Source organism: Silene latifolia, chromosome 11 (genome assembly GCF_048544455.1).
Source record: "Silene latifolia isolate original U9 population chromosome 11, ASM4854445v1, whole genome shotgun sequence".
Classification (NCBI taxonomy): Eukaryota; Viridiplantae; Streptophyta; class Magnoliopsida; order Caryophyllales; family Caryophyllaceae; genus Silene; species Silene latifolia.
Genome location: NC_133536.1, coordinates 102954476 through 102967408, shown reverse-complemented (window position 1 = coordinate 102967408; position 12933 = coordinate 102954476).

Sequence of the window (12933 nt, the reverse complement as noted above, 5' to 3'; positions counted from 1 at the left end):
TCTAAATTACAGGTTTGTTCGATTACTGAGCATATAGAGCCATGTGATAGATGTGGCATGGAAGGGCATGACCCTATTGGATGCCTGGCAAGTATAGAGCGCGTCCTTGCTTATCAGAAATACAAGCAAGGAGTTCCTTTTTCTCAGCTGTATGAAGAAATAAAGAATGTCTCTGCTCTTTCTACGCCAGCGCCGCAGCCAGTTTCTCCTCCTTCAAATGAGGAGATTGCCGAATTGAAATCTTTTATGTTGAGCATATCACAACAATTTGATGAGAAGTGCAATAGGAAAGAAGCTGTCATAGCGGAATTAAGAGAACAAGTCGCGCAGTTGACACTCGCGAAAGACCAAGCCAAGCTTCTACCGATGTGTAACCCAGCCAATGCAACGAATTTCCAAGTTGGCCTTACTCATGAAGGGCCAAAAGGAATGGAAGACGGGGTTTTGATAGCTGACGATGCCCCGGAGGATGATATAGACGAGTTTTTAGAAGAACTACTAGTTGTGAAGCAAAACAAATCACCTTAGGCATGTTTTTACCCGGTTTTGGTCCCTTGACCGAAATAGGGTCCAATTAACAATCTGTCTAAGAAATATGGAGCTTTTTCGGTTTGAAAGTATTCCATGAAGAGTCTAGAGTATTTTTGTCCAAGAGTTGTGCCTTGGGAAGGTGATAATCATAGAGGAAAGCAAAGAACAAAACCGGTGGGGCTAGGACTACACGGTTTGCAATGGTAAGTACAAGGGTCGCTTTCAAGTCCCTTTCACCCTTCCTAAATTAGCCAAGACATCCTCAAGGCTCCTTTTGTTGCTCTACTACTCTTGCATAAAGATGGCCGAAACTTTTTGAAGCTTCCAATGAGTTCTAATTATCATTGTCCTCATTAGTTTACTTTTCTTGTTTTTCTTTAAGGATTTTAACTTGTGTAAGAGCTTGTGTAAGGCTTTAGGCCACCTTTTGAAACCGGTTTCCTAGGGGTCTTTTGGACCATTAGATTGCTAGGTTGATGGATGGATAGGATTGTTTTGCTTAGCCTATAAAAGCAAGGCCTTCCTTTGTGTAAAAATCAGATTTTGGATGAATGAACAAACACAAGTTAGAAACCATGATTTCTACTAAACCTCTTTTGCTTAGTGCTTAGAGTCGGGTACTCTTCTTTGCTGTGTGCTTGAAGATAGTCCTTGGGTATTTTTCTTTGCTGTGTGCTTGAGAATTATCCTTTAGTCTTAACCTAGTGGCTGTGTGCTTGGGTTAATTCATATCCCAATCACATCATTTACTCTATTCAATTGTAGAGTTCTGGAACCGTGATTTTAAACAGTTCTGTCGACTGTTCGATTGCAGTCTTCACAATTTCTGTTGAGTTTTTATTCGTTTTTATCACGATTAAACAGTCCCTTTTACTGTCCAAATCGTGTCAGTTTCAGCCCAAATTCGAATCCTTAGAGTTTCACTTCAAATTGGTATCAGAGCTTTAGGTTAACACACTTCCATTGTTGTGTTAGTCTTGGGTTGGTAATCCTTCTTGTGAGTTCACTAAACCTTAACCACATCCAAAAACACAAAAACAACCATGAGTGAAGAAAGGTTACTTGGAATTGAGACTCAAGTAACACAACTCTCCGAGAAATGCGACCTAATGATAGATTCCTTCAATGCTATCATGGCTAACATTCCAACACCACCAAGGGGCCGAGGAAGACATCCACCTTACCGTGGTAGAGGACGTGGCCGAGGGTTTGGAGCAAGAGGCCACGAAGCCAACCATGAAGAGGAGGACGTGCACTCGGATGAAGAGGGTTCTTTTGTGGAGATCGAGCATGAAGAGCATCCTAAATACCTAAAGGTAGAAATTCCGGACTTCCATGGTAGTTTAAATCCCGATGACTTACTAGATTGGTTTAGGTCAATTGAAAGAGTCTTTGAATTTAAATCATACTCGGATGCTAAGTCTTTCAAGGTTGCTATTTTAAAATTCAAAGGTTATGCATCTCTTTGGTATGAAAACATGAAGAGTCAAAGGAAGAGGGATGGTAAAGAGCCCATAAAATCTTGGTCGAAATTGAAAAAGAAGCTTAGTGACAAGTTTATTCCTAAAGAGTATACTCAAGACATGTTCATTAAACTTACTCAACTAAAACAAGATCAACAACCACTTGAGTCTTACATTAGGGATTTCGAACAACTCACTTTGCAATGTGAAATCAATGAGAAACCGGAATAAAAAATTGCTAGATTTGTTGAAGGGTTGGATGATAAAATTGCTAGTAGGGTCCGAATGCAACCATTCACTACTACAAATCCAGGCAACTACAACGCCCCTTTAACAACGATTATTCACGAAAATCACAATAGACGTTGTAGAATGTATGGCGCGAATTTTACTAAAATCAATTACAACGGGTATGGTTATAAAAACCGTTGTTATTCGTTTTAACAACGGGTCACACATGCACAACCGTTGTTAATAATTTGGCGCAAAATTGGCGCAAAGTTAGTGAAAAAAAATCACAACGGTTATTTTTGAAACCCATTGTTAAAACTTATTTAACAACGGGTGTTTTTTACAACCGTTGTTAAAACATATTTCACAACGGTTATTGTTTAATAACCGTTGTCAATACCTTCCATACTATAAACCACACAAACACAAGTCTGCTGCAGCCACAAAACACAAACCCAAAGCAGAAAAGCAAACACAAACACAAAACACACACTTTCTCATCGTCTCTTTCTCTCTTTCTCATCGTCGCTTTATCTTCTCGCCGTCACTGTTGATTTCATCGTCTCTTTACGTACATTCTGTAATTATCAGGTTTGTTTCATCGTCATTATTTTATTTTTCTAATTATTTCATTTCCATGTATGTGTTTTTATCGACCATTAGGTTCCGTTCAAAGATCTCTGCTAATTATTTCATTTCCATGTATGTGTTTCTAATTATTTCATTTCCATCTTCTTTGGTGTCCTTCAGTACGGATCGAGCATAGTAAGAGTCTTAAGGATGATATCATTCATTTTGTTGGAGTTTGGAGTTTGTTTTGAAAGATTAAGGAGAGGGTTAATTTATTTGGAGTTTGTTTTAGCAGTTAGGGTTTGGAGAATATATTGAGATAATGGAAATGCATGTTAGTTGAGATAATGCAATGTATTTATACTAAGCAATGTGTGGGTTGAGTTGTTTTTTTAATTAATATATATGTTAGGAAGTTGTGCCATAATCAGCATCATCATATCTCTCAATGCTGCTTCAAATCTTATTGGACAGTGATGGCAGTAATAATCTGGATCTTGATGATAACTGATAGATCTATGGAGTTGAAAAAATGGAAGCAAATCAAACAAGCATAACTCAACACTTTCAAAATGATCATTTCATTTAATTTTAAACCAAATACATTACAATTATCGAAATCAAAAGATGTATAATAAGCCGGAACAACCCCGGTTAAGCGTAAAAAGCGCTTCTCAACCTGTCACCAATCACGCCACTCTGGTATACCGCTAACTTCCGGGTCATTGGCTTCATATTTTGCAATAACAGATTGAATATATGCAAGGACACGACTTGCATGTGGAGATAAGGTTGGAAGAGTACAACTCAACATATCTCTGGCTGCAGCCAAGTTGCGAGTAACAGGCCAACGAGGGTATGAAGATGATGAGGCTTTGTTGACAAGCCGGACTGCTTCACGCCTCTTAATCCAATAATTCCGTTGATGTTCAAGGGATGCTTTGATTAATGGGTGTTGATCGGCGGGAAGCCCGGCGAGAACCTTCCCATCATCTTCAATCGTTTGTGTAAGCCATTCTTCGTTGTTGATAAAATTAGGGTTCATTGCCATGTTGTTTCAATTAATGAATGTTAGTAAAGGATGCTTTAATATTTATAGCTAGTCACATTTATAAATTTTTTCAAAACCGTTGGTAATTAATTGAAGGGATATTCTGCATGCATCGGAATTCTAACGGGCCGTAATTATACATGCATCTAGTAATATTTTTTTTTTTTTTTTAATTTTTTAAGAACAAACAATAACGGTTATTTAGAAACAACCCGTTGTCGTTATATATAACAACGGTTTTGTATATTCAAACCCGTTGTTATAACTTTCCCCCCAAAATTGAGTCACACTTTCCACAACGGGTTTTTATACTTAAAACCGTTGTTAATATTTTTCACAACGGTTTCCTTAATAAAACCAACCGTTGTTAAAACCTTTTAGAACGGACGCTTTAACAACGTCCGCTTTTTTATATAACAACGGTTTTTGACCGTTGTTATAGCCTGTATCTGTAGTAGTGATTGTGGTCTTTCAATGAAGCCGTGAACTTGGCTTTAAGGGTGGAAAAATGGGGCAAGGGGAAATCGTCCACTTCAAAAATGCCGACCAAAACAACCACCAAGATTACCTATGCCGAGACCAAACCCAAAGAAATCCACACCCCAACCGTGACCCCCACACTTGACAAAGGAAAAGGCATTGAATACTCACAAAGAAAGACCTTACCCCTCAAAAAATGTTTCAAATGTCAAGGTTATGGTCATTTTGCCAAAGAATGTCCAACTCAAAGAGCCCTTAGTAGCTTTGAAGTGGTTCATTGGGGAGAGGATGAGATTCTTGTGTGTGATGAGGGTGAGGAAACCGAGGAAACTAAGGATGAGGAGGTAGTGTTGCCGGATTCCGCGATGAGTCTAGTCACTTGGAGAGTGTTGAGTGCTCAACCATTGGAAATGGATCAAAGACAACAACTTTTTAGGTCTAGATGTACCATTGGAGGGAAAGTTTGCAACCTAATCATTGATGGAGGTAGTTGTACTAATGTGGCCTCTAGTGTCCTTGTTGAGAAACTTTCCTTAACCACCCAAAACCATCCATGTCCTTACAAATTGAGGTGGCTTGACAAGGGAGCCGAATTGAAGGTTGACAAACAATGCCTAGTATCTTTTTCCATTGGCAAGAATTATGTTGATAAGGTTCTTTGTGATGTTCTACCCATGGATGCTTGCCATCTCCTACCTGGTAGACCTTGGGAGTTTGATAAGAGTGCGGTGCATCATGGAAAGGATAACACTTATTCCTTTGAGTTTGACAAGAAGAAGATCACTCTAGCACCTCTTCCACCATCCTCCATGCTTGAACCTTGCAAAGAAGTGATGCTAATCAAGGAGGCCGAAATGGTCCCCGAAAAGAGCAATGAGAAAGGTGTTCATATTCACTTTGCCGAGGGTGTATCCAAGGAACAAGATGAAACAGTCCTAGCAGGGGTTCAAAATTCGAACAAGTTCTTTCAAGGTGATCCACCTAATGTCGAGCATGTGTCCAAGGAGCAAGATGAGCCGTTCACTAAAATGGTTCGAACAAGGGTCGAGGTCCATGAAAATGTTCCTCCAATTGCTAATCCAAGAATGAAGGACGAGGCCTCTAAAAATCTTTGGTTCGACTATGGTGTCCATAAGTTCAAGGACAAACTAGGAGAGTGTTCAAAGGCAAAAGAAAAATCCAGGTGGAGTAATGCCAATGATCGAGTCCAAGATGAGTTCTTTATCGAGATTGGAGCCGAGAGTACCATTGATGGGGCACAAGTTCATCATCCCGTCTTTCCCACCACTAATCCAATTGGGAATGAAGACAAGGACAAGTCAAGTGCCTACTTGAAAGATCAAGGAGAAAGGGTCAAGAAACGGGTTCAAGAAGGGATCCTTAACAATGTCCAAACCGTGAGTGTCCAAGGTGGTGTGCATTGTGACTATTCCGTACTCCCTATTCCAAGTTTAAATGAATATGAACACAAGGCCAATGGCATGGGCGGTGGGAATCAGACAGTCAAGGAGAGTGTTCACTCAAGCAAGCAAGGGAATGGTGTAAAAAACAGGTTGAGCAAGAGCTCATTCGTCATGATCAATTCATGGCCAACAAGGAAAGGTCCAAGGGTTCCAAGCAAGGGACGAAATTCAGAATTGGGGATCAAGTTTGGGTCCATTGGTGCAAGTTAGGAACCCTTGCAAAAGGGGATAAGCTCATGCCAAGAGAAGGAGGTCCGTTCAAGGTCACTAGTCAAGTCGGGTGTGATAAGTATAAGGTCGATTTGTTGGGAACCCATGCCACATTCCATGCTAGTGAATTAAGACTTTGTGAAGAAGAGCCTAGTGATGAAAATGTCGAGGATTTGAGGACAAATCCTTTTCAAGAGAAGGAGTTTGAAGCAAAACAAATCACCTTAGGCATGTTTTTACCCGGTTTTGGTCCCTTGACCGAAATAGGGTCCAATTAACAATCTGTCTAAGAAATATGGAGTTTTTTCGGTTTGAAAGTATTCCATGAAGAGTCTAGAGTATTTTTGTCCAAGAGTTGTGCCTTGGGAAGGTGATAATCATAGAGGAAAGCAAAGAACAAAACCGGTGGGGCTAGGACTACACGGTTTGCAATGGTAAGTACAAGGGTCGCTTTCAAGTCCCTTTCACCCTTCCTAAATTAGCCAAGACATCCTCAAGGCTCCTTTTGTTGCTCTACTACTCTTGCATAAAGATGGCCGAAACTTTTTGAAGCTTCCAATGAGTTCTAATTATCATTGTCCTCATTAGTTTACTTTTCTTGTTTTTCTTTAAGGATTTTAACTTGTGTAAGAGCTTGTGTAAGGCTTTAGGCCACCTTTTGAAACCGGTTTCCTAGGGGTCTTTTGGACCGTTAGATTGCTAGGTTGATGGATGGATAGGATTGTTTTGCTTAGCCTATAAAAGCAAGGCCTTCCTTTGTGTAAAAATCAGATTTTGGATGAATGAACAAACACAAGTTAGAAACCATGATTTCTACTAAACCTCTTTTGCTTAGTGCTTAGAGTCGGGTACTCTTCTTTGCTGTGTGCTTGAAGATAGTCCTTGGGTATTTTTCTTTGCTGTGTGCTTGAGAATTATCCTTTAGTCTTAACCTAGTGGCTATGTGCTTGGGTTAATTAATATCCCAATCGCATCCTTTACTCTATTCGATTGTAGAGTTCTGGAACCGTTATTTTAAACAGTTCTGTCGACTGTTCGATTGCAGTCTTCACAATTTATGTTGAGTTTTTATTCGTTTTTATCACGATTAAACAGTCCTTTTTACTGTCCAAATCGTGTCAGTTTCAGCCCCAATTCGAATCCTTAGAGTTTCACTTCAAGTTGCGTGCAATGCAGACACTCGATCGAGTGAAAAATCAACTCGATCGAGTGAATCAATTAATCCCATCACTCGATCGAGTGAAAATACTGGTCGATCGAGTAGTGCACTAATTTGACGATGGTCGATCGAGTGATATTCTTACTCGATCGACTAAATTTGCTGAAGAACTCACTCGATCGAGTGATAAAAACGCTCGATCGAGTAAATCAGAAAAGGACATCACTCGATCGAGTAAGGAAAGTGGTCGATCGAGTATATTGCAATGTGAAACCACTCGATCGAGTGGTAATTGTGCTCGATCGAGTACCAGAAGTGGCGGATATCCTATTTTACTATCTAATTCCGCTACCATGTCATCTTCCCCTGCTGCGGAGATGTCACGCATTGATAAAGGTAAAGAGAAAGTTGCGGGTCCACTCATTGCTACCAGAGTGCCCTTCCCAGGTCGTCTGAAAGACGCAAAGATCGAGCGACAGTACGGTAAGTTTGTGGACGTTGTGAAGAACCTCCAGGTAACTCTCCCTTTTTCCGAACTTGTTACTCAGGTACCTACTTACGCTAAGTTTATGAAAGATATTGTGACGCGTAAGAGAAATTTAAGTGAATTTGAGACGATTTCATTTATGGAAGAGTCTAGTAATTTGCTTTTAAATAAGGGTCCACCTAAAATGAAAGACCCGGGCAGCTTTTCTATTACCTGTATTATAGGCAACGTGGTCATTGATAAGGCTCTTTGTGATTTAGGAGCCAGTGTTAGTGTCATGCCCCTTCCTGTCTGCAAGAAACTAAACATGAGTCATTTTAAAGTGACTAATATTACCCTACAGATGGCTGATAGATCTGTTAGGAAGCCCTTAGGTGTCTTAGAGGACGTGCCTGTGAAAATAGGCAAGCTCTTTATCCCAGTGGATTTCATTATTTTAGATATAGCTGAGGACACCCGAACCCCAATTATCTTAGGAAGACCTTTCCTTTGTACGGTTAATGGGGCATTATTGATGTCGATAAGGGCGTTTGACTCTTGCAGGGGGGATGACGCGATCACTTTCGATCGCCTAGTACTTTGGCTCGACCAATGATAGAGGATACTTGCTATTCGGTTGATATTATTGACGAGTCTATTTATGACTTCTGGTCGGGTTCTTTTATGAAGGACCCACTAGAAGCTCTTATGCTTTTTGATGAGTGTGCAGATAGCCTAGACGACGATGACGCTGTGTTGGAATTGCTTGTTGATGATTTAGATGAGCGTGAGGGAGAGCAAGTGGAACAAATGATCAGCACTCTTTGTTCCATTGAGGTAAAGGTACCGGAACGTAAGCCTCTTCCTTCTCATCTAAAATATGTTTTCTTAGACGATACTGAGCAATATCCAATCATTGTTAGTGCTAAGCTTGATGATGATCAGCTGACTTCTTTGTTAGTTGTCCTTAAGAAAAACAGGAAAGCAATGGGTTATTCACTGGACGATATCAAGGGGATTAGTCCCGATGTTTGTATGCACAGGATAGAGCTGGAGGAGGATCACAAACCTTGCAGACAGGGTCAGCGCCGGCTGAACCAGAAGATGCAGGATGTTGTGATGGCTGAGGTAATAAAGCTGTTAGACGCAGGTATCATTTATTCTGTCGGTAATTCTAAATGGGTGAGTCCAGTACAGGTGGTCCCGAAGAAAGGAGGGACAACTGTAGTTAAGAATGATAAGGATGAATTAATACCTACTCGAGTAGTGACTGGTTGGCGGGTGTGTATAGATTACAGACAGCTTAATGCCGCCACCAAGAAAGATCACTTTCCCCTTCCTTTTATTGATCAAATGGTAGAAAGGTTAGCATCTCATAAATTTTTCTGCTATTTAGACGGGTATTCAGGGTTCTTTCAGATCCCCATTCACCCAGATGATCAAGCTAAGACTACATTTACTTGTTCTCAGGGCGTGTTTGCTTATCGCAGGATGCCTTTTGGTTTATGTAATGCCCCTGCCACCTTCCAAAGGTGCATGATGGGGATATTTTCAGAGTATATTGAGTCTATTATGGAAGTTTTCATGGACGATTTCAGTGTTTATGGAAGTGATTTTTCTAACTGTCTGTCTAACCTTGATAAAGTGTTGCAGCGCTGCATTAAGGTTAATCTTGTGCTTAACTGGGAGAAGTGCCACTTCATGGTCAACGAGGGAGTTGTCTTAGGGCACTTAGTTTCTGATAGGGGAATAGAAGTTGATAAAGCAAAGGTGGAAGTGATTCAAAGAATTACCACCTCCCGTTAATGTTAAGGGGGTGAGGAGTTTCCTTGGTCACGCCCGCTTTTATCGCCGGTTTATCAAGGACTTCTCAAAAATTGCTAAACCACTTACACAGCTGCTACTTAAGGATGCCCCTTTTGTGTTTACTGATGAGTGTCTTTCTGCTTTTCACAGGTTAAAGCAGGCTTTAGTCTCTGCGCCGATCATACAGCCTCCCGACTGGGACTTGCCGTTTGAGATAATGTGTGATGCCAGTGACTATGCACTAGGAGCGGTGCTAGGCCAGAGGAAAGACAAAGCTTTGAACGCGATTTACTATGCCGAACTCGGATGAGGCTCAAGTGAAACACTACCACTCGAAAAAGAGCCGCTAGTTTGTAGTTTATGCCTTAGAGAAGTTTCGTTCTTATTTAGTTGGGTCGAAGTTACCGTTTTTTTACCGACCATGCAACTTTGAGGCATCTTCTTGCTAAGAAGGAGGCTAAACCACGGCTATTGAGATGGATACTCCTTCTTCAGGAGTTTGATTTGCAGATCAAGGATAAGAAAGGAGCTGAGAACGTTGTAGCTGATCACTTGTCGCGACTGATGCGACAAGAAGGGGAAGATTCTCTACCTATTGATGACTCTTTCCCTGACGATACTTTAATTGCTCTTATATCCTCTATTGTTGACCAATAACCTTGGTATGCAGATATAGCTAACTTCGTCGTCAGTGGCAAGCTGCCGCCTGACCTTTCTCATCAGCAGAGGAAGCGTTTTAGATAACGCTAAGCGATTTTACGAGATGATCCTTATTTGTTTAAGGAATGTGCAGACGGTCTCTACAGACGGTGTATTCCGCAGTGGGAGGCCAAAGTAGTCCTAGAAGGCTGTCACTCCTTTTCCTATAGTGGTCACCACGGTCCATCGCGTACCGTGGCTAAGGTACTTCAGTCTGGTTTTTTCTGGCCTTCTTTGTTTGCTGATGCTAAGTCTTTTGTTTCAGCTTGTGATGCTTGCCAACGATCAGGGAACATTTCAAAGAGACATAAGATGCCACAAAACGGCATCTTAGAGGTTGAGGTTTTCGATGTCTGGGGCATTGACTTCCAAGGACCGTTCCCGTCTAGTAAAGGTAACAGGTACATCTTAGTGGCTGTAGATTATGTGTCCAAATGGGTCGAGGCAATTGCTTCACCCCATTGTGATGCCAAGACCGTGATAAAAATGTTCAAAAAGGTCATATTCCCCCGATTTGGTGTCCCTATGGTCGTCATTAGTGATGGGGGAATGCACTTTAAGGAGAAGAAACTAACTTCTATTCTGTCTAAAGTTGGTGTCCAACACCGGCGTGGTTTGGGGTATCATCCCCAAACTAGTGGTCAGGTTGAGGTCTCTAACCGCGAGTTGAAAGAGATCTTGTCTAAGGTAGTTTCTAAATCACGGAAGGATTGGAGTCTTAAGTTAGAGGACACATTATGGGCCTACAGAACTGCCTTTAAGACACCAATAGGTGCATCACCTTATAGGTTAGTTTATGAGAAATCATGTCACTTACCTGTTGAATTGGAATGTAACGCCTGGTGGGCAATTCGTGAGCTTAACTTTGATTCTAAGTTGTGTGGTCAGAATCGTCTTTTGCAGCTAGATGAGTTGGAAGAATTTAGGCTTAATGCCTATGATAGCTCGCGCATCTACAAAGAAAAGACGAAGAGATGGCATGACAAGAGAATTCTACCTCGGGAGTTCCACGTTGGGCAAAAGGTGTTGTTGTTTAATGCCCGACTGAGATTGTTTCCTGGCAAGCTGAAGTCCAGGTGGAGTGGTCCTTATACGGTGACAGCTGTTACCAAATTTGGATCCGTGGAGCTCGAAGATTCCGAAGGTCATAGGTTCAAGGTGAATGGCCAATATGTGAAGCATTACCACGAGGCGAATGAAGCAGACAATCGTGTCGAAGTCTTGTACTTTGACGAGCTAGACGCGCCAGTTAATTGACGCCAGAAAGGTCGTGCGGGACCTCATAAACCAGCGCTCTCCGGGAGGCAACCCGGACTGTTTTATTGTACTTTTGTTGAACTTTTTATTTTTCTTTAGCTTTTTGTTGAACTTTAGACGCTGTTTTACGAACTTTTTTATGCTTTTCTTGCTTTGAAATGCGTATTTTGCAGGTTGCTTCACTCGATCGAGTAGTTTTCTACTCGATCGAGCGCTTTTTGGGGTAATTTTCACTCGATCGAGTGATATTACTACTCGATCGACCAAAGCAGAAATCGCGTTTACTCGATCGACTGATTTTCTGCTCGATCGAGTCCTTCCATATTCCAGTTTACTCGATCGAGCCATTCCAAGCTGCTCGATCGAGTAGTTTCGTCTTCCAGTGGCTGTTTTACGTCTATTGAGCTACTGCTTGACTTTCTTTGACCTCCCATGTTCATGGTCGGTTTGGGGAGGTCCCTCTTTATGACGTGTTGTAAGTTTTCCGACTCCACTTTTCCTTTTCTTTTCAGTTTGCAATTCTTTCCCTATTTTTGGTACAATGAGGGCATTGTACGGTTTGGTTTGGGGAGGTATGCATCCATATCTGTGTCTGTCTGCATGTTTTCTTGCATTTTCGCTTGCACGTTTAATTATTTTCGCATGCATCGTTGTCTTAATTAATTAAAAAAAATCTCATAAAATTCAAAAAATTTCAAAATTTTCATGTTTAATTTGAGTCGGAACGTATGAACTTTGACGCTACATTGAATCCTTACTTGAGCCTTGCATATCCTTGACATTTAGTTGGCATGATTATGTGCATGATCTACGAGTTTTTGTTTCTCTCTTATCTGAACGAATAGACTTGATTCATTATATCGGCAAGCTACATTACATTCTGAGGGTTAAAGCTTTATAAACGGTGACATTCATGACCGGTTTCATTTAGGATGTGAGTAGTACTCTCTTTAAGGCATGTAACATCAATTTGCATAAGCATGAGTCTGGTCTTCTTAATACTTGTATGCATTCGGTCTGTGGATAGTGACACATGTTAGGAGAGGCAATTCCTTTTATTTCATTCTACCCATGAGCCTCACATAGCCAAATTGCCTTTTTGTCCTATTAGCTACTTTCTATAATACTTCCTACCCTAGCCGAGCTAGTGACGAGTAGTTGTTGGAATGTTTTATTGCAATATGGTTATTCTATCTGATTTCAGAAGATGGTAGAAGAATTGAAGGGAATGAAAGAAAAAGAATTGTTGAAAAAAAAATGAAACGAAAAAGAAAAAAAAAAAGAGAACGGAAAATGGAAATAAGAAAAGAAGAAAAAGAAGGAAAAATCATATGGATAAGAAGAAAAAAAAATTGTATAATGATTTTCACTCCCATGTTCTATCTATACTTTATGGGGAGTTGACAAGTATTGGTGTTTAGTGAGTTTAGCGCATGGAATTTGCACTGTTTTATTTTGTTATATTGAGTATGAAGATGGGATGCAGTTATATTTGGATTTGTTGTTGCTAGCCTGGCTATTAACCCCACATATCCAAATTCATTTTA